The 22,120-nt window shown below is 38.9% G+C and overlaps 1 protein-coding gene across 5 annotated transcripts in view; it reads right to left on the reverse strand.

Annotated features, from left to right (window-relative positions):
* nrxn2b (neurexin 2b) overlaps positions 1 to 19,921 on the reverse strand; it is a 966,013-nt gene extending 946,092 nt beyond the window's left edge. For all 5 annotated transcript variants that reach the window (XM_061710648.1, XM_061710646.1, XM_061710647.1 and 2 more), the window contains exon 1: positions 19,639 to 19,921. The gene's annotated coding sequence lies outside the window, so the exon portion shown is untranslated. The remainder of the gene's footprint in view (positions 1 to 19,638) is intronic.
* Between the last annotated feature and the right edge of the window lie 2,199 nt (positions 19,922 to 22,120).

A 22,120-nucleotide genomic window follows, 5' to 3' on the forward strand; every position in this document is an offset into this window, starting at 1 on the left:
CCCAACATACAGTATATGCTGCCTTAAATAGTCTTTTGCATTTGCCTGAGTAACACGTTCTTTCTTTTTAAGGCTTTTACACTACGCAACTGTCCTTGTGCTGTGTCATGTTACCATCAGAACCATCTGTAAGACTGGGAAAACATCAGCAGGCAGATCAGCATCTGTTAACCTTACTCTTTCCAGGTCATGGGTGATACCAGGGGACATAGGCAGAGCTCATGTGATGACACTAAATTCTAATATATCGATTGGGCATCGGATGCTTTATTCTTGTTTAAATTCTATTCAAGTCTGCATCAGAGCCCACTAAGCACAAGTGCTGTTCTTTAGTGCTCCATAAATCACTATATTTCCTCTCCTGAAAAACTTCAAACTTTGCCCATGACACCAGGCAAAATATATGCACTTGGAAAAGAGCTTACATAGATATTTTGCAGCTACCTTAAGTGCACTAAGAGGCTTGAGTTTAACAAATCCATGACCTCATCACTATATTTACACTATGACCTCACCAACAGCCCAAACAGTAAAGGGCTCCAGTCAGCATTTCCTGCTCTTAGCTTTGATTATGCTTGCATCAAGTCTGACTTGATAAAATTTACATAAACAAATACATTTAGTGGTGCTGGATGCAATGCAAAGCTGCATATGGAATAAAAGAGAAATGTGTTGTGAAGGAAAGGAAAAAGAGGAGAACAATTATCACTTAGAGGTTTAAGGGCACACACACACACACACACATCCAACAAACAGCCTTTGTTTACCTCATGAGATATGCCATTAATTCTTGCATTGACGTGTAAAAACTTTAGAAAAACATTGGATCCATGTCTATTTTGTGCATGATGTTATAGTCTGAGCAACTTCCTGCATTGCATTACAAAAAAATGTAGATGAATCAGCAAACCTCTAAAGTGCAACATCATTTGAACAAAGTAGAGATAGTATTTTACCTGCTTTAACACGGAACTATCTATTGATTCTGTAAGAATATTTCTATTTAAAAAGTTGGCTTCATGTTCTCCTCAGCTACAATGATGAAATATGAGTGCAGCATTTTACACCGGACCAATCAATATTGGGAGTTTTGTTGAACAATTAATCATCTCAAAGTAATCCATTACTGATGCCTACAGTCAAGAGATTCTTCCTCTTATTTACCTATGATTTCCTAGAAACACGAACATTTTCAAAATGTTAATTTTGTGGATAAAAATGGATGCACATTTCCATGAAAGTATTGATGCTGATATTTATCAAAAATAGTTTAGTCCTAAATGTACTTTTATAAAAAGCATGCGTGTTGTCTTATCCATTATGGACATTTGAAATCAATTGACTTATCATCTAATTTCTGCTAGACAAGAAGAACTAATAGCAAACTTAGAAAAATAAGCTCATGTTGTAGTTTAGCTTAGAGAGGCTGGCTGCAGAGCTGGACAGATGAGACGATGCATGTGCACGGAGAGCAGTCGTTGGTGCTGAACTGACAGATGCTATAAAAACACTGGTGATGCTCGGAGCTGTCCAAAGACTATGTAGTACTGAAAGTGTGCCAATAGACCGTGTACAAAGCTTGTCCGTTTTTGTTGGTCAATGAGTTCCTGTGACCTATTTCACAGTTCATTTTGCTCCTGTTGTTTCTGCTTCAGCTAAACAAACAAACTAGAGAGGCAGGAAGTGGGGAAAGCACAGTGGAATGGTTCTACAGGCATTCAATCACATCAAAGAAGGATGCTGAATGCTCAAAGGCAACAAGCATTTGACTTGAGAAGGAGGATATAGGAGGTCTGAACAAAAGAAAACATTAATGGCATCTAGAAAACTGTATGATTTTCAATCTTTCATACTTTTGTACTTTTTTTTCTAACTAAACTAGTGTTTAGTGGGCATTTGGAGAGTTCGTGGGGGTGAATGAGGTAGCTGAAAATGTGGGGCTCGGGTGAGGTTTTAATCAAAATCAAAATTCTGTCAGCAACCTGTTCATTTGAAAATGGATGTTCTGGTGTCTTTGTGCCAGTTATCATAATAATGATTTTTCTGATATAGAACTGGTAAATGATCTCCATAGCAACACCTGTACACAACTCCGCACAAGCAGCAACAAGAGCTGTCAGAGTGACAGTGGGGTCAGGCAGTTTTGACAGTTCTGACAGCAGTGCAGTTTCACGAGTTAAGACCAGGCAAAAGGCACACAAGCACAATTAAATTGTAAAGCTATAAATATCAAAACTTAAGAAAACATTGAGGGCGACAAGAAATAGTGCAGGTAGCAAACATCAAGTACAATAGTTATCAACAAACATGCATGCTTTGCTTTGTGATCAGGTTTTGTTCAGATGAGGCAATTAAATACTTTTGTTAAAAGGAGCACCTTATAATGTAAAAAAGAAAAAAAAAGAAAGAAAGAAAGAAAGAGAAAATTTAAAAGAATCAGCGCTTCACTCCAATGTTCACTCAGTGTCACTTTCAGAGCCAATAATAACATCAGTGCATGATTATCTGACAGACAGCTTTAATGATGATGATAGTCTTAACATTGTGTGGTGAAATGGTTTTGTATCCTCATTTTTATTTTTGATGGAATTTGATCGGAGACATTGTTTCAAAAAATGGTTGAGAACCACTGATCTTAACTACTGTAGGAAGGTTCGAAACTTTCAATGACAATTCTAGTTACAACCAGTTTTGTTAACTCTTCATGTGTGACTGCATATCTGGGAATATGGTGTCTACAAATGAATAGGTGGATTCATTTACTTGATCTGACATACCTGAGTGTACAAATGTCACAAAGGTAAAACATACCATATTTTCCGCACTATAAAGCGCACTTAAAACACTTCAAATCTGTATCATAATCTAATTACAATCAAATGTTCGAATACACCGTTGTTTCAATCTCACACTAACTTCAGGTGTTCGCTATCACAGGGAATGATGAACCAATCAGAGAACAGGACGTAGTACGACGCTTACCTCCACTTTTTATTTGTGGATTCATGGAAGACGAATTATTTAAAATAAGAGTGTATTTTTTTCTTTTAGTTACAACTGAACGATATTATAATCCTGTTCATTTCCCTTTTTAAAAGGCAGCACTGAGGTGTTCAGGTACAATCAAATGGAAGTCAAGAAAATGCCATCTCTTGCATCTGACTCAATCAGTAGTGTTAATGCCGGGCAGGGGCTGAGTAATACCTTGAATATCTGTGTTATTATATGGCCAGTTTGAGCCAGGGGAGATTAATAGTAGAATTTTAAGTCTGGATTTGAGCACCTTTCACTACTTATAGACAATACCCCTCACTTTTTTCCCAACATTTTCAGTGCTGAGCCATCAACTATCAAGCCCACTGAAGTTTGAGTAATGGAAGCCGAATTACTGAATCACATAACATTTCCAAAAAAGGGGTGTCAAGTCTCTTACTCCTCACAATATATTCACATGTAGTCAACAGATTATAAATATATCCTGTGAATAATGTCTTAAAACTGCTGATGAGGTCTTTTTGCAGATATTTGAAAACCCCTAAGAGTAAAAAATTCACTACACAAAACAAAACACTTTTCTCTCTGCGCTGACTCGCTCCGTGCCACACAGGTGTGACTACGTCTTATACATTCAGAGCTGAAGGCACTGCAGACTTAGTGAGGAAACAGTGGGCAGCTACAATAAAGGATGTCTTGCAAATATATCATGGCTTGCAAAAAGCAGCATCCTAGCGGATAAGGCTTGGCACAAGAGTTAGTTTTGGATCATTAACACTGAGAATGTTTCATAGGGGAAACTGATCTTTCTTAATACAGCATCTAAGTTTTTGGTAACACAAGAGTTCAGTTCTTATGATCATTGTCTTTTTTCTTTATCTTATCATACTTTGTTGTGCATTCTTTTTAAATCTATTCCTGCATCTCTGTTAACCTGGAAGCTTTTCTCTGGGTGGATACTAGTTTTTCATCTTAATGTAAAACAGACAATAATTGATATAAGTATACTAGGGCTGCAGCTATCGAATATTTTAGTAATCGAGTATTCTACTGAAAATTCCATCGATTAATCGGATAAAACATATATTTGTTTAGTTAAAGAGCAATTATAAATGTACATAAGATGTTAGATGTTAATTGACATCAAGACTAAATTATATAATCCAGTAGGTTCATGGCTGTTCATTTAAAAACCCTGAACTTACACCAGTTGACCAAATTCACTGCCTTCACTCAAAAAACTAAGGATTTTACCAAGAAATGTTCTTATTTCTAACCTAAAAATGCCATTACACCTGATATCAGACATAACTTAAAATGTTAGGTGTTTTCCCACGTGTTTCAATTGAACTTTCATTTTTGTCAAGCAAATTTTAAGTTCTAGTTAAGTTTTAAGTTAAAGTATAAGATTTTGAGTTTTGGCAGTGTTTAAAATAAACTTCTGAGACCTGCTGTATTGGAGCACATTAGGCACCAGTGCTGCTTGTTTTCTCCATGAATGACTACAGAGATAAAATGAAATTAAAACTACCCAGTTAGCTTTATTACGTTTTTATTTTTCTGACATTTTCTGCCTTTTCTTTTAGTTGAAACTGTAGCGGGAACAGAGGTTTATGTACCGGGTAAAGGCTGATTTATGGTTCCGCGTTACAACAACGCAGAATGGCGCGCGTCGCTGCGTACCCTACGCCGTAGGCTACGGCGTAGCCGTGGAGAGCCTGCACGCCGGCGCAGCCCCGCCAGCCGGACCGCCGCTCTCCGCCCTCGCCGGAGAGCGGCGTAGACTCTGCGTCGATTTAACGCTGAACAATAATTTTGGCTTTAGAGGGGGAACATAGGAGAACGGACCAGAAGAATATAACGTGGATTAAAAATAAAAGTTAAGCACTGAACTACATTAGTCTCCCGTCTGGGCCATTGCAGACTGCCTGAGCATGGCATGTTACTAAAACCAAACCTCTTTCTTCCCCCTTTAACGTGCGCAGCGCATGGATGTACGGCGAAGCGTCAGCGTGTTGTGTCGCATTAAATGTGGTCCGGGCGTAATACGAGGCTTTGAGCTGGTGAAATTAAACGAAAAAATAAAAATAAATAAATAAATTAAACGATTCCTCGAGACAGAGAAAATTCCTCGATCATTTTTTGTAATCGAATTACTCGAATTATTCGAGGAATCGTTTCAGCCCTAAAGTATACATATTCTGTAAAGTTAATATTGATTTTTATTTTATTCTAGATTCCAGGTATTCCATGTATCCATCACCCTAAAAAAACGTTAAAAAAGAAGAGAAGAAAGAGGTGTAGAGATCCCCAAAACACTGACAGAAATTTGCTGTCAAAACAGACACAAATATCTGCTGCTTTTGCCATCTGCAACATCCACACACTTCCTGACCCACACACATGCAGGCCTCTTGTACACCAGGGGCCATTTCAGCTCACACAACGATTCCACAGGGGAGAGGCAGGCCCATGTCACCATGCGTGCCAGTCCCTGAGCAGTTGGGCCAAATGCTCTGTCACACCAGCTTCAACCAGGGGGAAGGCAGAAATGAATGTTGGACTGTTCCATTCACGAAAGAGAGAGATACAGAGTGAAAGAGAGAGAGAGACTTGGAAACCTAGAAGTGTTAAACCCTCTCAATTATCACCTTTAATGGAAAGAAGTGGCTCTAATCCCAAAACAGTGAACACTGAATTATATAACTTGGCTGTGATTTTACAAGATACAATAAATAAATAAATAAATATTATATATATATATATATATATATATATATATATATATATATATATATATATATATATATATATACATATATATACATACACACACATTTTGAACATTTTATCTTATTTAGCCTTTTATTTTTCCCATGTTATTCCTGTTACTTACAGTTTTTTTCGATTGCTTACACACTAAAACTAAAAGTAGTACACTATTAGCAAAACCTTACACTCAAGAAGCAAAACATCAGCCCACATTTGCACAACTATAAGCACATTGTCAACCTCACACTTGTTGCAAAACTCTACACACAGTGATTTTCAAAACACTAAACACACTAAACGTACATTAGACACAAAAATCTATCATAAAGTCACTTCTTTGCAATACCAAAGCACTGACTGTCAAATTAGCACACCGTCCAACCAGTTGGTTCAACACAGTCATCAGGTGTGCAAACACTTGTTTGCTTAAATGTAGACACACCAATCAGGTGTATCTACACTATAGAAAGCAGCAGGTGAGCTCATTGGTCTCCAAGCACAAGAGTCAGAGAAAGACTACAGTTTTTCTCGATTGCTTTGACACATTTTGCACATCATGGGTCAACTTTATCTAATGCTCACACCTTCTTTGCACAGCAAGAGTCCTCTCTGGCGAATCAGTTACAGTTTTTTACGATTGAATAAACACAATTTTGATTGTTTTGTTTTGTTTAGCAAAACCATACACACGAATAGCACAACCACATACCCAATTAGCAAAACACCTTAGCTCCTTTGCAAAATGAACCACTCTTGTAAAAACTATACACTAACTTATCAAAACCATATTTTTTTACCATATGAAACACACACGTTGCATATGACTTAACTCTGTTTGCACCAGTTACACTCTGCTGTTGAAAACCTTAAACACTTTCGGCTAATTCTGCTTCTAAGTGCATAGAGTAGTATGGGTGAAGCACACAGTGAGTTTGCAAAACATCGCTCGGATTTGCACATCTGTAAACACAATGTCTGCAAAACAATACACAGTGAACACCAAACACACTTGTATGCATTACTGTAGACACCACACAGGAGACAAGACTAATGCTGTTGACAATGTTATTTATTTTTTTTCCATATACTCAAGCCAAAATAGTGAAAAAAAAAAAAGCATTTCCCAGTTTTCATGAACATAACATTTTATCCTGTACAAACCTTCCCCCCCAAAAAAAAGAAAAGACGGCACATAAATTGCTACTGTTGGTCTCTTCTCCTAGCTGGATCTGGCCAGAGAATTTCATCCACATCACAGGCGATATCCTCATTCGCAAGACAGCGGGGAAAGAATCGCCATGCATGCCGTATCCACCCCTGTATGGCTGTGGCCTCAATCTGGTCACAGGCCTCCTCCATGGCCTGAATGAGGGCTACCCGAGCCGGGGGGTTCAGATCGTAAACCTTCCACCGCCATGCAGAGAAAAATTCTTCAATTGGGTTAAGAAATGGAGAATATGGTGGCAGGAAAAGGACTGTGTAATGTGGGTGCTGCGTAAACCAGTTCTGAACCACTGCAGAGCGGTGGAATGAAACATTGTCCCAGGTGACAATGTATTGGATCTGCATGTTATTTATGATTGTGAGGTTGTATACTCTGATGTGAGGTGTTTTATACAGACCCATGTTGGCATGGCGGTGGAGGACCCCATTCTGGGTGATTGCCGCGCAAAAGGTGATGTTACCCCCAAGTTGCCCCGGGACACTAATAATTGCCCTCTGGCCAATTACATTTCTTCTTCTGACCTTTGAGAGGTTGAACCCCGCCTCGTCTATGTAGATTATTTGCCAAAACAGTATTCACAATCTCCCTCTCCTGCAGTGGTGTGAAAATGGGAGCCCTTCCTCCTCGTTGTACTCGACCCTCAATCCTATGTAGAACAAAATGTAAAATGTCACAGGAAGGGGTATCAAAAGTGCTGATATGGGGTGCCTACAGTAAGAAGCTGTAAACAGGTAATTTTTTTACCTGTTTTCCAGTCTGAATGCCCTTATGACAGATGCCAAGGTTAATCTGCTGAGATTTGGCTGGACTCTCAGTCCAGCCTCCCTCAGTGTCAATCCATGGTTCACAACATGGTCCACAAGAGTTGCGCGAATTTCATTGCTTACAGTAAAGTTGGACTTCTTCTCCTTTCAGCTTCACCTCTTCCTGTCTTCCTCTTCCTCTACCTCGGCCTCTACCTCTGGCACGGCCTCTGCCTCCTTCTCCTCCTTCTCCGATTCCCCCTCTCATCCTCACTCTTCCTCTTCCTCTTCCTTCCATTTTGGTTAAGTTTGGTGAAATCACCTGCTGCATTTTTATAGTGCTTAAACCTGATTGGTGTGTCTACAATTAAGCAATCTTGTGTTTGCACACCAAATGGCAGTGTTCAATCAACTGGCTCATAGGTGTGGTAATTTGACAGTCAGTGCTTTAGAAGTGCAAGGAAGTGACATCTTGATATACTTCTGTGTCTAATGCATAGACGTGTGTGTTAGTGTTTCAAATCACTGTCTGTATTGTTTTGCACAAAGTGTGAATGGACTCATTGTGCTTACAGTGGTGCAAATCTGGGGCCGAGTTTTGCTCCTTGAGTGTAAGGTTTTGATAATTGGGCAAAACTTTAGATTTTAGTGTTTATTCAATTGTAAAAAACTGTAACTATTTCTCATTGCTTTCACACAATTTTCTTTGACTTTTACTGTAATACACTTTTCAAAACAGTTAACACACTTCTCACAAAGAGACACAAAACATAACTAATATACCATGGCAACACATTGCAGACACTTTGTAGCAGCCAATTGGAACTGCTCTCTCAATTCTAAAAAAAATATCAGCACCTGTGTGAACTCTCTTTGCAAAACAAAGCAAGTAGTCCTCAACCTATCAAAGAGGTCAATAGCTTGAAGTTGACACCAAGCATGGATCGAGGAGGACGTGGATGAGAACATGTGGACGAGAACATGTGGCCTGATCGTCAGGCCCGTGTCGACAATGCGTAATTTTCCTGTATTTTTATTTTTTTCATATTTACAGGGTTTCATTTGATTGTGTTTCATTTACAGTACTTTCTTTGAGAATTGACCTTTGTTGTACTGCATATTGAACCCTGTCATTTTGATTGCTTACAGTATGTGCATATGACAAGTACTGCAATAAATATTTTTCTGTCAGAATCTTGCCATTTTGTACACAGTAGAACAAATGTAAATCAATGGTGTTGACAGGAACTTCAGCAATACAAAAACAGATCTACAATATTTTACTGTATACACATTTTCTGATTTTACTGTAAATACTCTGTGACAGTATATTTCTAAGTTATATAACTACCGGTAAGTTAGAGTGCTCAATACAAAACCCAAATTGTAGTATGTTGTCAGTTGTAAAATAGTCAATACTATGAGGGTGTTGAACAAAAGTTGATATTGATAGCTGTGGTTTCAATTTTGTTATCCATCGTTACAGTAAATAAATGAGAAAACACACATGTTCAATTGAGAAAAAATTCTAGGTTTTGATGGAAAAGTTTGGTTTTGATGGATGTGTGACAAGTTTTGAGAAAGTGGTGTCATTCTGCAAACATCATAAAGTGTTTTGGTTATTTCAGCTTCTGTTAAGGGCTTTGTGTGAGCTGTTTTGAAAAAGTAAACTGTGAATGGAAAAATGGGCCAAAACGATCAAGAAAAACTGTATATTTGTACTTTGTTGATAGTAGCCTACTCTAATCATAGTGACGTAGAAGTGCTAAAAGTGTTTTAGGTTTATCACAGCAGAGTGTAACTCGTGCAAACAGAGTATAGTAATGTGAAACGTGTTTGTTTCATATGGTAACAAAGTGTGGTTTTTAAAAAGAAGTGTATAGTTTTTACAAGCATGTTTAATTTTGCAAAGGATCTGTAGTGTTTTGCTAATTTGGTGTGTTGTTGTGCTAATTGTGTGTAGTGTTTTGAAACCACGGGCCCTGTTTTGAAAATCATGCTTAGGCAATCAAGAAAAACTGTAATATTGGTACTTGAGTAAATAAAATAAGATAATTTAACGGTGTTGTGAATATGTAATCCACTGTGTAGAAAAAACATCCTTTCTTTAAAGCTCATGTTGCCAAACTGGTATTAGGCCACTCAGTAATTTTGACTCGCTTGTAATAATTTGGGTTTTAACAGTTACAGTTTTTCACAATTGCTTAAACACATTTCCTGATAGACTACCTCACTTTCTCAAAACTCTAAACACAAATTACAAAACTCACACACAAAATGCAAAATCCTACACTTCTCTTGCAAAAGCACACTCTACCCTCAAAACAGTGTTAACTCTTCACTAAATGGTATTTCCTTCTCAAATGACAAACACATACATCATTTGAGTAGACATTTCTAAGCACCCACTGAACACTGATGTGTAGAATGGAAGACACTATATGAATGAATGAATGCATGAATGAATGCCTCAGTACAATCATGCATTTGTATGTTCAGTGTTACACCTTCAGCTGTTGGATGTAATGTTTCACCATATAGTATTCTTATAGGCTACTCAAATAGAAAACAACACACAAATCTTTACTGTAACAACAAATACGTAATATTTTACAGTATGAGTAGGAAAGCAAGAAGAAGTGCAGTGTTGTAGATACATATACATATAAATATGTATATGTGTATGGACATATTTTTTTTTTTCTTCTCATGTAGTTGTTTTGTTTTTTCAAATCTTGCACTATAGTGGTTACATTGTGTTACTGTAAAAGGGTAGACAAAATAAGCTTTGGCTTCAGTTTACACCTTTTGGTCCTTGTTTGATATACATGCAAAAAAACAACTTTGTATTGACTACTGACTTCTATAACGTGACCAAATAAACATATCAAATCAAATCAATCAAATTGATTGCAGCACACATTGTTATGTTCCCTCCACGTTGGCCAGGGACCTCTGTGATGGCACGCTGGCCAATGATATTCCTCCCTCGGCGCCTTCTTTTTACAAGGTTGAACCCCGCTTCATCAATGAATATGAATTCAATGACAAATTGCTGATTGCATGTTGCACAACAGCCTTTGGAGTTTAGAAATGTGATTGTCTGTGTGTTCTGTGTGAACAGCAAGAGAGGGAATTCAGGAAGAGTGTGCAGGATATTGGGAATTGTGTGTAGTGTTGAGAGAAATGTGTGGTATGGAATGGGAATTTGAGTTTAGAGCAGTAAATGTGCTTGGAGTTCAGCAGGATTGGTTCAGCCACCTGAAACATGAGTTTCAGCTTGTGCACATTGTGTCTGATGTTCCAATAAATGTGTTTAAACAATTGTGAAAAACTGTAACAACCAACTGCACTGAAATGGAATACAGTTGAATTAAACTGTATTTATTAGACCACATTTGGCTTTTGAGCCAAAAACCTTGAGATGATCTGAATTAAATTTACACTGAAGTAAACTGAATCCTAGACATGAGAGCCAGCGTAAAACCACTACCATGTAATCCACCATCGTTGCAACGCCTTCCAACTATAGCCACTTTCCTTCAAAAGACTGCATAACTGAACAATATACACATTTGCTACTCTGTATTAAAAGAACTCCAGTGATATTTTCATGATGCACATAGATCTAAATGTTTACTAAATATAACATTTTTCAAAAATGACGTATGCTTTTCCCAATGCCTTACATCTTAAACCATCCCTCACCCTGGTTTACATTATCAGCAAAACTAATGTGAAGGGGGGAAAATGACACAAAAGTGAGGCAAAGTGCCACCATGCACCAACTTCTCCTCATATATTAGATCCACAAATCTTATTTTTAAACTATACTACTTACTCGAGCATTAGATCCAATCCATTGTTTGCTGAAATAGATAGTAAAAACCAGATAGGAAAAAGAAAGCTTTTACTTTCCAAAGCTTAGCTTAAAACAAAGATTAAGTATGTATGAGGTATTGTTCATAATTTCTATAGCTCAATGGAATAAAACGTTTGTAAATTCAATCAAAGTGCATTTTGCTTCATTATATAGCAGCTGATATGAGGCAACTTTGTTTCCTAATGGGATGCACCGCATAAAGGCAGGGGGTCTATTCACATTATAAATCATCATAGCTTGCTGTATTTTCAAGCGGTTTTCCAGTAGTGCCTCATGCAGTCATGAAAAGAATTAAGCTCAATATTAAGTCATGAGGTTTTATTTATAAGGACATAAAGAAAAGAAAACAATGTGGTTCTTACGAGGTCTCAAACTATCAATACCACTACACATTTTTTTTTAAACTAAGTGTAACTGTTGAGGCTGTGTCTGAAAATCAAAATACGCTCATGATTGAATCACTTTCAGAGTCATTTTAGCAGCAATAAGTTGAACTAAGTGTTTTCTGTATGGTATTAGCGGGCTCACGTTGTTTAGGAGAAATTCTGATGCACTTCTCTGTAAAAGGCTGCTTATCTTCACCGAGGTTTGCAGGCATCCACACATCCACGGCTCTCCTAAGGGCCCATCAGAACTTAGGAGAGACCTCGACTTATTGGGTAACCCTGGATTCACACTGAAAGCGCCACAGGCATCATGGGCGTCCGGTTGCCATTCATTTTCTATGAAAGCGCGCTGCGAGAGGCGTCGGAGGCCACGGAGGCATTGGAGGCGTCGGGAGAAGCGCGTTGGAGGCGTCCAGAGCTTCAATTTGAAGTTGAAAAATCTCAACTTTATGCAAATGAGCAGCGTCCAATCACAGACTGGGATTCCCGAAGCAAGAAGCCTCAATGCATTCACATGCATACATGAGCATAGTTGTGCACTCACAAACTTATTTTATCAGGAATTAATATATTTCAACCAGCAAACTGACATCTTTGCTGATTTGACTGCCGTTTTTACCTGAACTCTGCTCATGTGAAACACGTAACTGATGGTTGAGGAGCTGGATGGTCCAAACGATTTTATTTGCTACATTGATCCAACGCAAAATAATAAAAAAACATGCTTATTAATCACAAAACACAGTTTAAACTGTGTTTAATATGACCAAATCCGCAGACAGACTGCAGCTGTTCACCATGGATCCATGGACCAACCTTGTTAAGGAGCATCAAACTCACTCTTATCTATGCGGAAATAACGCCGAAATATAAAGAAGGCTTCCCAAGTGTGATCCATGGTGAAATTGGAAACCGAAGATGTGCACGCTATATATAGATATATGTAGGTTATAAGCACTTGTTTCCCTCCAGTTCTGCAGCGCAGCTTGAAAGCTCTGTAAGGAGTAATCACTGAGATGGTTTGAACTCTCATTGCTGATGTAGGTCCTACTTTGCATTTCATGCACATAAATGCTCTAAACCAGGAAGTTAACAAAACACCTGCATTTGCAAAGGAGTTTATGCCTGCTAATGATGAGTTGCATTACATTAGGAGGACACTGCTGCTCATTAAACATTTAAAGGTGTACTTGGTTTTTGAAACACGCTTTTGGGAGGTTTTAAGGCCTGGAAACAACCAAATGATCTTTTATTTTTTGGAAAACATATTCTTATTGTATTTTTTTGGGCCACATAAAATGTAATGTTCCAAACCAAAACAAAAAACTTTAGTCCATTTAGCATTATTTGTATATTTGCTACAGAAGTTTTTGACTAGTTAAAGGACATTACCAAAGGAAATAAGAGAAAAGATGTGCAAAAGCAGAACATCACAACTACACATCTTAAACTGTCCCCAGCTGAGGCACAGCCCAGGATTCTAAAGAAGTCTGCACTATCAGAGCAGTTAGCCTCATGAAAGACTTTGAGTAACCGCTCAGCAAGTCTTTAGCATCCCAATAGATAGTTGGACTGAAACAGCTGCATTAAGATGGAGGAAAGGATGGATGGTCGGTGACTGAGCTCTTCCTCTCCATGGTCTGTGCTCACACTCACACCTCCCTCTCCTTTCCTCTTTCCATCATTCTGACACATTCAGCTTTTACATCTCTGCATTTCTCCTTCAAACCGGCAAAGTGGCAGCCAAAGTAGCAGATTGGCACGATTGTGACATTAGCCGCATTTACCCATGACAAACAGGCCGATGAGGAAAAAAGTATCAGGATACACAGCAAGGAAGCAACTAAATCCGTGTTTTAGAACAGCACTTAATGTGGGAAAAAAAAAGGGTAGCTGAGAGTAAAATTGCAGCTAATACTTGAATGTAAAATATATAACTCCAAAATACAACTGAGCAAAATATGATTGAACATGAGTGCACATTTTCTTTCCTCTTTGAATCACAAAATGGTGTCAGCAGTCATCACTCAATGGTGCTTCTCTATTTCTGGCTCATTACAACTGAGAGAATAGTGCTGGGTAATTGTTTGACCCTTCCTGCTCAGCACACGTCCTTGGCTGCTAGGAGCACTCCATTTGAGGGTTCTGTGGGGAAAATAGCGGCTATTCCTCCATTCTGCCCTGTCTGCAAACAGAGTGCCATCATATCGATGACAAGAGAAGCCTCGCGACGGTATGCCAGCTGCTAAATCCAAAAAGGCGAGCCTGAGCGGCAGCAAAGACCGTCTCCCGTTTAAAGACCTATTGTACCCTGGCAAAGCCTTTCCTTTTCTGCAATGAAGTGGTCATTGTAGCTTTGCAGAATAACCGTCCCTCTTCAGGTCCTGGTGGGAGGAAGTGCTGTTGTGCCAGAGCTGAGTGTGGCGGCGGTCACAGCGGCACACAGTATCTTAATATCATGACCCCCATCAGCCCTCCAATGCCCCCTGTTGCTCACCTTATTCATCCCACACGTAGGGCACAATCCAGACTTCATTTCAGATAGCAAATGGAGCATAAGGAAGAAGTGCAATCTGGGATTGAAAAAATTCTTTACATTTCAGAGCTGAGGTGGAGGTAAAGCTTTTTTGGCACGACTGACACAAGTTTGGATATCCCACAATGATTTGGCTGCAGGAGTGGCTCTTTGAAAATGTTCTCATGTATGACAGGGCGGATGAAGAGGAATGCACTGCAGCAGAGGAGAACTATTCTCACCGGGGTACTTGACTGAGAGCAGTGCTTACAGTTTTTCAAGTTGTTTTCCTGAGACTCACTGGAGGAGAAGGTGGGTGGAGAAATTAAGAAGGGGAAAAAAAGCTTCAACAAAGCCATGAGAATTTTTCTTTATATAGCATCTGAGAAATCTCTCTTGATGCTTTTCACTCAAATTCATATCAGCTTGGAGGCACGATGCACGTTTTTAATTCATTATTTACTGATAATTTCAAACTTTTCAAAGGTCTTCCCCTTTCCAGGGATCTTTGAAGATTGTATTAAATTGTCGTTGAGGGGAAACTGTCTCGTAAACAGCTTTGATGGTCATATGATAATGAAATTACACATTCCCTATAATGAAAAATATAGGCCTCTTCATCCATAAATGGATATTTTCTTGTGTACGTCTCAGTAACGTTAGTCAGCAGTAGGGCTGTTCGATTTTGCCCAAAAATAAAATCTCGATTTTTTTCTCTCAAAATCCGATTTTCAATTACGATTACGATTATTTTGTGAATTGACAAAAGGCAAAGAAATGATTTCAATTATGCTGTTTTTTATTGAACATTTGTCCCATTGGGCTTTAAGTGCAAACTTTGCTCTTATTAAACCAAAAATGAATGAATAAAGTGCAAAACTGTGTAATGTCAGTCATTACATTTGCTATTCACATTTGCAAGTTTTTTGCAAGGAACACGAGCCGGTCTACCGCATCTGGCTTGAGGGATGCCTGGTGGCAGGTTACAACCCCCCCCCTACACTAAAGAGCCTCTCCGATGGGGCACTTGTCGCAGGTATTGAGAGGTATTTCCATCAATCATTAATATGTGTGCAGACAAGGTATAAAAAAAAAAAAAAAAGTGAAAAATCGATTTTACGAGTTTCACGTTTTAACATTGTTCTAATTACATAATCGCAATTACGATTTAAAATCGATTAATCGAACAGCCCTAGTCAGCAGGTGACCAACCGCAATGTCCAGCAAGTGTCTTTAGAAGTCCACACTACTGTGTACTTATATATTAACGTGTCAAACCAGATTATACAAAACTAGAAATAGTGTGGATGAATGATGTCCCACATCAGAAGGATTAGTTACTAACACCCCCACTTCAATTATGGGCATAAAACTCATACGTGGGTTTTTTTGTGTCCCATATCCCTGTTATGCAACCTGCTCCATTTTGAAAAAAGGATCCTTTCACAGCATGTGAACATATGGAAGGGAATATCACTGAAAGATGAAGACAAGTCTTGCTGTTAACAATTAATGATGCTAAGCTGAATGAGGTCCAGAACAGTTGGGTCAAACCCTCTCTGAAGGTTTCCAACTAACTCTGATAGGAAGGACTGCAGATAAACACGATACATCACCGTCAGCAGTGAGGTTACGGCAGCTCCTTTTATCCGGGACGTGGCCTTCCTCATGATGAGGTGTTGATATTTTCAAACAGCAGCACCTGTCTGTGATGGAGTCATTTAAGTTAAGTAGCTCCCCGGCAGGTGCTGAGCATATATCACACCTGAAATGTTAATTGGTCCTGAACACAAAAAAAAACTGTTAGGCCCAGAGTTTCTCCAGGTCAAGACTGGCTGGCACCTTAGGGACTTGACATTTGAGATGATGGGGCCAACAGGGCGAGAAGACAAGAAGCTTGTACTGTTGGCAGTATTTGACGGATATAAATGTACCTGTTCTCTTTGAGAAATCCCAGCTTAACCATCGTGCCAAGGATTTTGATTGAGACTTGAGAGAGCAGGTAATATGGGAAGGCAAATATTTCATGTCAAGCTTTTACTGGGAGTTTCACCGAACAACTTTATTAATTCATCACCAGTGTCTGCCTTTTTGGGAAAAGCGCGATATGATAAAATAGGGTTGGGACTACATTACTTTCAACCAGAGGGAAGAAAAACTCTCTCATCCAAGATTCAAATGCACTTGCGAGCTCTGCTGAATGAATTTATGACTCAATCTTTGTAGTAGAGTCTGTGGCTCAGATCCATGATTTTTAAGTCTTACAACTTTCTCAATTAGAACAACCAAAGTCAGGGTGTTTAAAACCACACCGAGCTTTGAACTAAACTGGTGCCACCACATGACCCACATGACAATTGGGTGCCTTTTCTTCTGCATCTCATAGCGTGACAAAAGATCCACTTACTTCGACATGTTTGATAATAAATTGTGTGCCAGACTGACTTATACTAGTCCGAATCTAGACACAGATACTGCATCTTATTGGTGAGGCAACACAGGCAGGAAGGGTGTAACTTGATCGGATCAATAGGCTATTCTGTATCCTCTCTTACCTCCTCTTTCCACGTGCTCTTTGCTTTCCCTCTCAAATCATTCCATGCAGTCCCTCAGACAATGAAAGATGCCTCAGTTCATCTCTGCATCATTTTAACCACTACTCTGATTTTATCTTTGGAAAGGAAAGATCGCTGAACCCCAGCCCTAAAATAAATAGGAAATAGGCAAAACTGTCACCTTTTTAAAGTATATTTTCCCCCATTTTTTTTTTTTTTTTTTTTTTTTAAAGATCTTGGTGTGTATGTTTTACTTTTTCCCTCCCCTAAGTTTAAAACCTCTCCTCTCTTCTTCCACTGTGGGGGTGGATGCTCGACAAATGGACAGAAAGGCAGATGACGGCCAAGCATCAAGCAGCAGAAGTGAGCTAATGAGGCAGTGTGCTCTCTTTGGCGCTGTGAAAGGGATTGTGGAAAGATAACCAATCTTAGTCTTAGTTCTTTTCACTTTCTTAGTCTCTCTGGAGGTGAATGGGAAGAGGAATAGGGATGAACATCTAACCTTGATCACATGAGTCCTACATTCAAGAACGTGTGTCCACACATCTCTCCTAGATTTACTTTTTGCACTCACTAACAGTTTAATAGCGACCGCAACAACATCATAATTTGCAACCATAAGTTATTTAACTCCCATAAAGGCAATGTTAGCAACTTTTGTGAAGTGCATGTAACAAAAGCTCCAGAAGTGGAGCTATATACGATGGGTTGGTTTTATGGCAAAAGGTGCCAGCTGAGTCTTATTTTGGAGAGAACAGCTGGAGTGCTGACTGAGTTGATGATGGGAGGTTTTCTGACCAAAGTTGTGGAATTTAAATGAACACAGTGTTTTGGAAAAAGTCACACTGGTGCAATAAATTTCTGTGGATGAAAGACGTCAAAGTTGCCCGCTGACAAAGTCGGCATAATAAAAAGTTTGACCCTGCAGTTGTCAAGTGCTGGGTTAGTACGTTTGCAAGGCTTTCTGTCATGGCTTTCTGAGTCCACACAGCTCTGTCTTGTGAAAGAAACCAGGAAATGAGTCAAATCTCCTGCACTGATAGCTGGAGCAGAAATTCATTTTCTATTAAGGAAATATATGGCTCAATAAACACCATTTCCAATTTTATTTAAAAAATCTTCCAGTGGTAAAGTTTCTATTATTTGCAGATCTTGGTTGGGAGTGTCACAAATATTCAAAATAAAATTGTCGAGTACTATTGTCAATGCAACATCAAAATAAACACTCGGGACTAGTTTTTGATAAACATCCAAAAAATAAAACAAACAAACAAAAAGCATTGTGAAAGAGAGAAGCAGATTCCCCACTGGTGCTCACAGACACGTCCTCATCCGCCTCTCACATCTTCCCCTGCGTTGGTGGATCCAAAATCCTGTGCTGGGTTCAAGTAGCAGCCTACAAGTGGCCACATCCCGACCGTACCCCGTAGAGCCCTAAATCTCTCATGTGTAGTATTTGATAATGGGCCGTTAGATGGGGAGTAAGACACCGTTACGCACCCCAGTGGGCGTTTGGGGGCACTTTGGCGCAGCGATCGCTGTGCACCAGCTGTGCATCGTGCAAAACGCAGGGGTCCCAAATATATGCGCATTTTCAAGCGTGTGTTTTCGAAGTAATCGAGCTGATTACGTTTTCAGCCAGCTCCACACTCCGGAAGCACTCGGGAGAGCGTTTTACGCAGAGGAAAGTCCGACCGCTGCCACTGCGATCCCCGGCGTGCGCAGAACGCAGCTGTTGTTGGGAAAGTATACCCTCCGGTGGCCTAGGATTTACCGTGACACAAAGATGTGCCATTTGAAACACGACTTCGTGAAATAAATAAGATGATAAATAATACTAATTCCCAGGAGCAAAATCAGAAATAAAGAATCGATTACCCAGTAAGTGGAATTACGGCAAATGTCCATGTCGGGTTTTTGGAGTGAAGAAGTGGGATATGTGCAAGTAAGGAGTAATAAATAAATAAGCAAATAATGATATGTAACATTATGATCATCAGCAACACAGCGTGTCTCTGATTTTGGCACCAGGGCTCACATTTTCAAAACGATTCCTCGGCGTTGTCCGTCGAAACCTGTAAGAATAACATCACAAGTCGTCTGGACATTGCGTAAACACGTCTACGGCTCGTTCCTGCCGGAGCACAAAAACTCTGTCGCTGTCGCTGAACTATAGTGACATTTTATTGTAATACCCACACAGTAGGCTTCCACGCGTGGCTTTAAGACATACATGTCCAGCGACCCCCCCCCCTCAATTCAACGTGTCTGCTCCAAGAACCACAGAAAACAAGACCTCAGAGCCACTCGCGTCGCAAATCTCACCCAAATATTGACCCATTACGCACCGCTGCGTGTGGATCCCACAGTGTCAAAGCGAGCAATTGTGGAACGTTTTTTTTCTCCTTTTTCTTTTATCTTATTCCCCGACAGCACCTGTCATCATAAGAGCCTTTACAGACAGCCACGCACACACACACGCGCACAAGTGTTCACTACACACAAACACACAAGCCCACACACTGAAGCGTATTGTCACCCAGCAAAAAAGAAAAAAGTCCTTACTTCTTTTTCTGTGGCAATCCCTTTCTTCTCCAGACTTGGGGCTTGTAAATATCCCTGGGTAGAGCCTGGAAGAGTTAACGTTCATGTGCGTATTTTTTATTTTTTTATCCAGTCTTGAGCAGACCAGGTTTTCTCCCCCCCTCTCTCCTCCAAGACAGATGTGAACGGTCCTACCCGAGACGCTCCACCTGCGCTCCTGCCGTCAAGCCAGCCACAAGGCAGGAAATAGGACTTCAGATGATGTTCTTTCAAAGCAAAACGCTCCGCAATGGTATGCGGGGCCTAGACTTTTATTGTGAAGGTCCCGTCACTCCTGTAATGTGTGGTTATCATTGTGTCCCTTGACGCATCCTCACCTGCATCAGTAGAATAGAAGTGATGAGCAGCGGCGGCGGTGGCTCCGCACTGAAGAGACCGCCCACACACACGCCCCTTTTTTGGCTGGAAAACGCTTCTTCAACCGACGAGGGGGGAGGGATGTGATGATAAGGGCTACTACTTATAATATACTTATTTAAAAAAAAAAAAAAAAATATATATATATATATATATATATATATATATATATATATATATATATATATATATATATATACAGTATATATATATATATTAATAAAATAAATATATGATGTATATTTTATATTAAAATAAAATAAATATATATATATATATATATATATATATATATATATATATATATATATATATATATATATATATATATATATTAATAAAATAAATATATATGATATATTAAAAAATATATGATGTATATTTTATATTAAAAATGCATATATTTAAATATATATGTTGGGGCAGCACAGTGGCTTGGTGTTTAGCACTGTTGCCTCATAGCAAGAAGGTCCCTGGTTCGACTCCCAGGCCCGGCAGGGTCTCTTTGTGTGGAGTTTGCATGTTCTCCTCGTGCTTGCATGGGTTCCCTCCGGTTACTCCGGCTTCCTCCCACAGTCCAAAAACATGTGTAGTATGATTGATTGTAAATTGCTTGTAGGTGTGAGTGATAATATGTCTGGTTGTGAGTATATATGTGGCCCTGCGATGGACTGGCGACCTGTCCAGGGTGTAACCCCTTCCTCTCGCCTCAAAATTAGCTGGGATAGACTCCAGCAGACCCCCGTGACCCTGGACCCTGGAAGGATAAAGTGGGTATAGATAATGGATGGATATATATATATGCCTTAGGTTCTTACCAACACGGTATTAACCATTAATATATATGCAGAAAAAAAAAAATATATATATATATAATATAATATATATATATATATATATATATATATATATATATATATATATATATATATATATATATACATATATATATATATATATATATTTCATTATAAGCAGGGTCAAAAAACCAGTGCAAATCTTGTAAATTATTAGAAAGATTAAAGAAGAGGATATCATGTGCTGGTAGATGGATTTTAAAACGGGTAACTGTGAGATTTCAAAGTGATAGCCACCTTAATCGGTTCAAATAGGGTATGAGTACAAATTCATATAGTCAGAAAAAAACATCAGAATCAATATCTCACGAGACCATTGTAGGAAATTATGCAGAGAGGGACAGAATAACTAAATAGGGATTTTTTTTTTCACCTGCTGGAAATTAAAGCGTTTTATTTATGTATTTGCTATTTTTTCTGCTTGACTCTAGCTGTTACACCACATAATCAGATTTGCATTTCTCATTAGTGTGAATTTTTAAAGATGAGTATGGGGAAACATAAAACAGGGAGTTGACTCTGCAAGTTACAGGGTGACAAAAAGTCAAATCTTCCATTTTTATCATTGGCAAGAAAAAGTATGTGAATCTCTTTGGATTCACTGATTTCCTGTATTGAATTGGAATAAAATGTGTTTTGACCTTCATCTAGAGTCATGTGCAAAAGTTTGCACTACTGTTTTTTTTTATGTAAAATCATCTGATCATTGTGGGTCTCAAGGAAATGCAACAACAAATGATGTTTTCACGACACCATTATATTTTTAACAAAAATTAAGCCCAAAAGGAAAAAGAAAAAAAACATGCATGCTAACATTTACACAAGTGTACAGTAAGCATCAATAACAGATAAAAACAACATGCTTAAGTTAATGACACACAAACAATAATAATACATTCTCATATTTATCACACACACCCTGTTAAACATGAACATGTCAGCACTTGGGGTTACTAGATAGACAAAAGTCCTGTGGCAGCAATGTGACCACAACCAAGCATTTCTGGTCTATCTGGATCAGACTTACACAACATTCAGGAGGGGTGTTTCCCCACTCTTTTTTTACCTGAACTAATTCCGCTCAGACATTTGGATGTTTGGTGTGAATGGATCTCTTGAGGTCAATCCACAACATTATTATGAGCTTAAGGTATTTGCTCTGACTGGGCTGCTCCAAAAGGCAAATCTTTTTCTAAAGCCATTCCCAGGGGAATTTATTTTGGCATTGA

Source organism: Cololabis saira, chromosome 20, assembly GCF_033807715.1.
Source record: "Cololabis saira isolate AMF1-May2022 chromosome 20, fColSai1.1, whole genome shotgun sequence".
Taxonomy (NCBI): domain Eukaryota; kingdom Metazoa; phylum Chordata; class Actinopteri; order Beloniformes; family Belonidae; genus Cololabis; species Cololabis saira.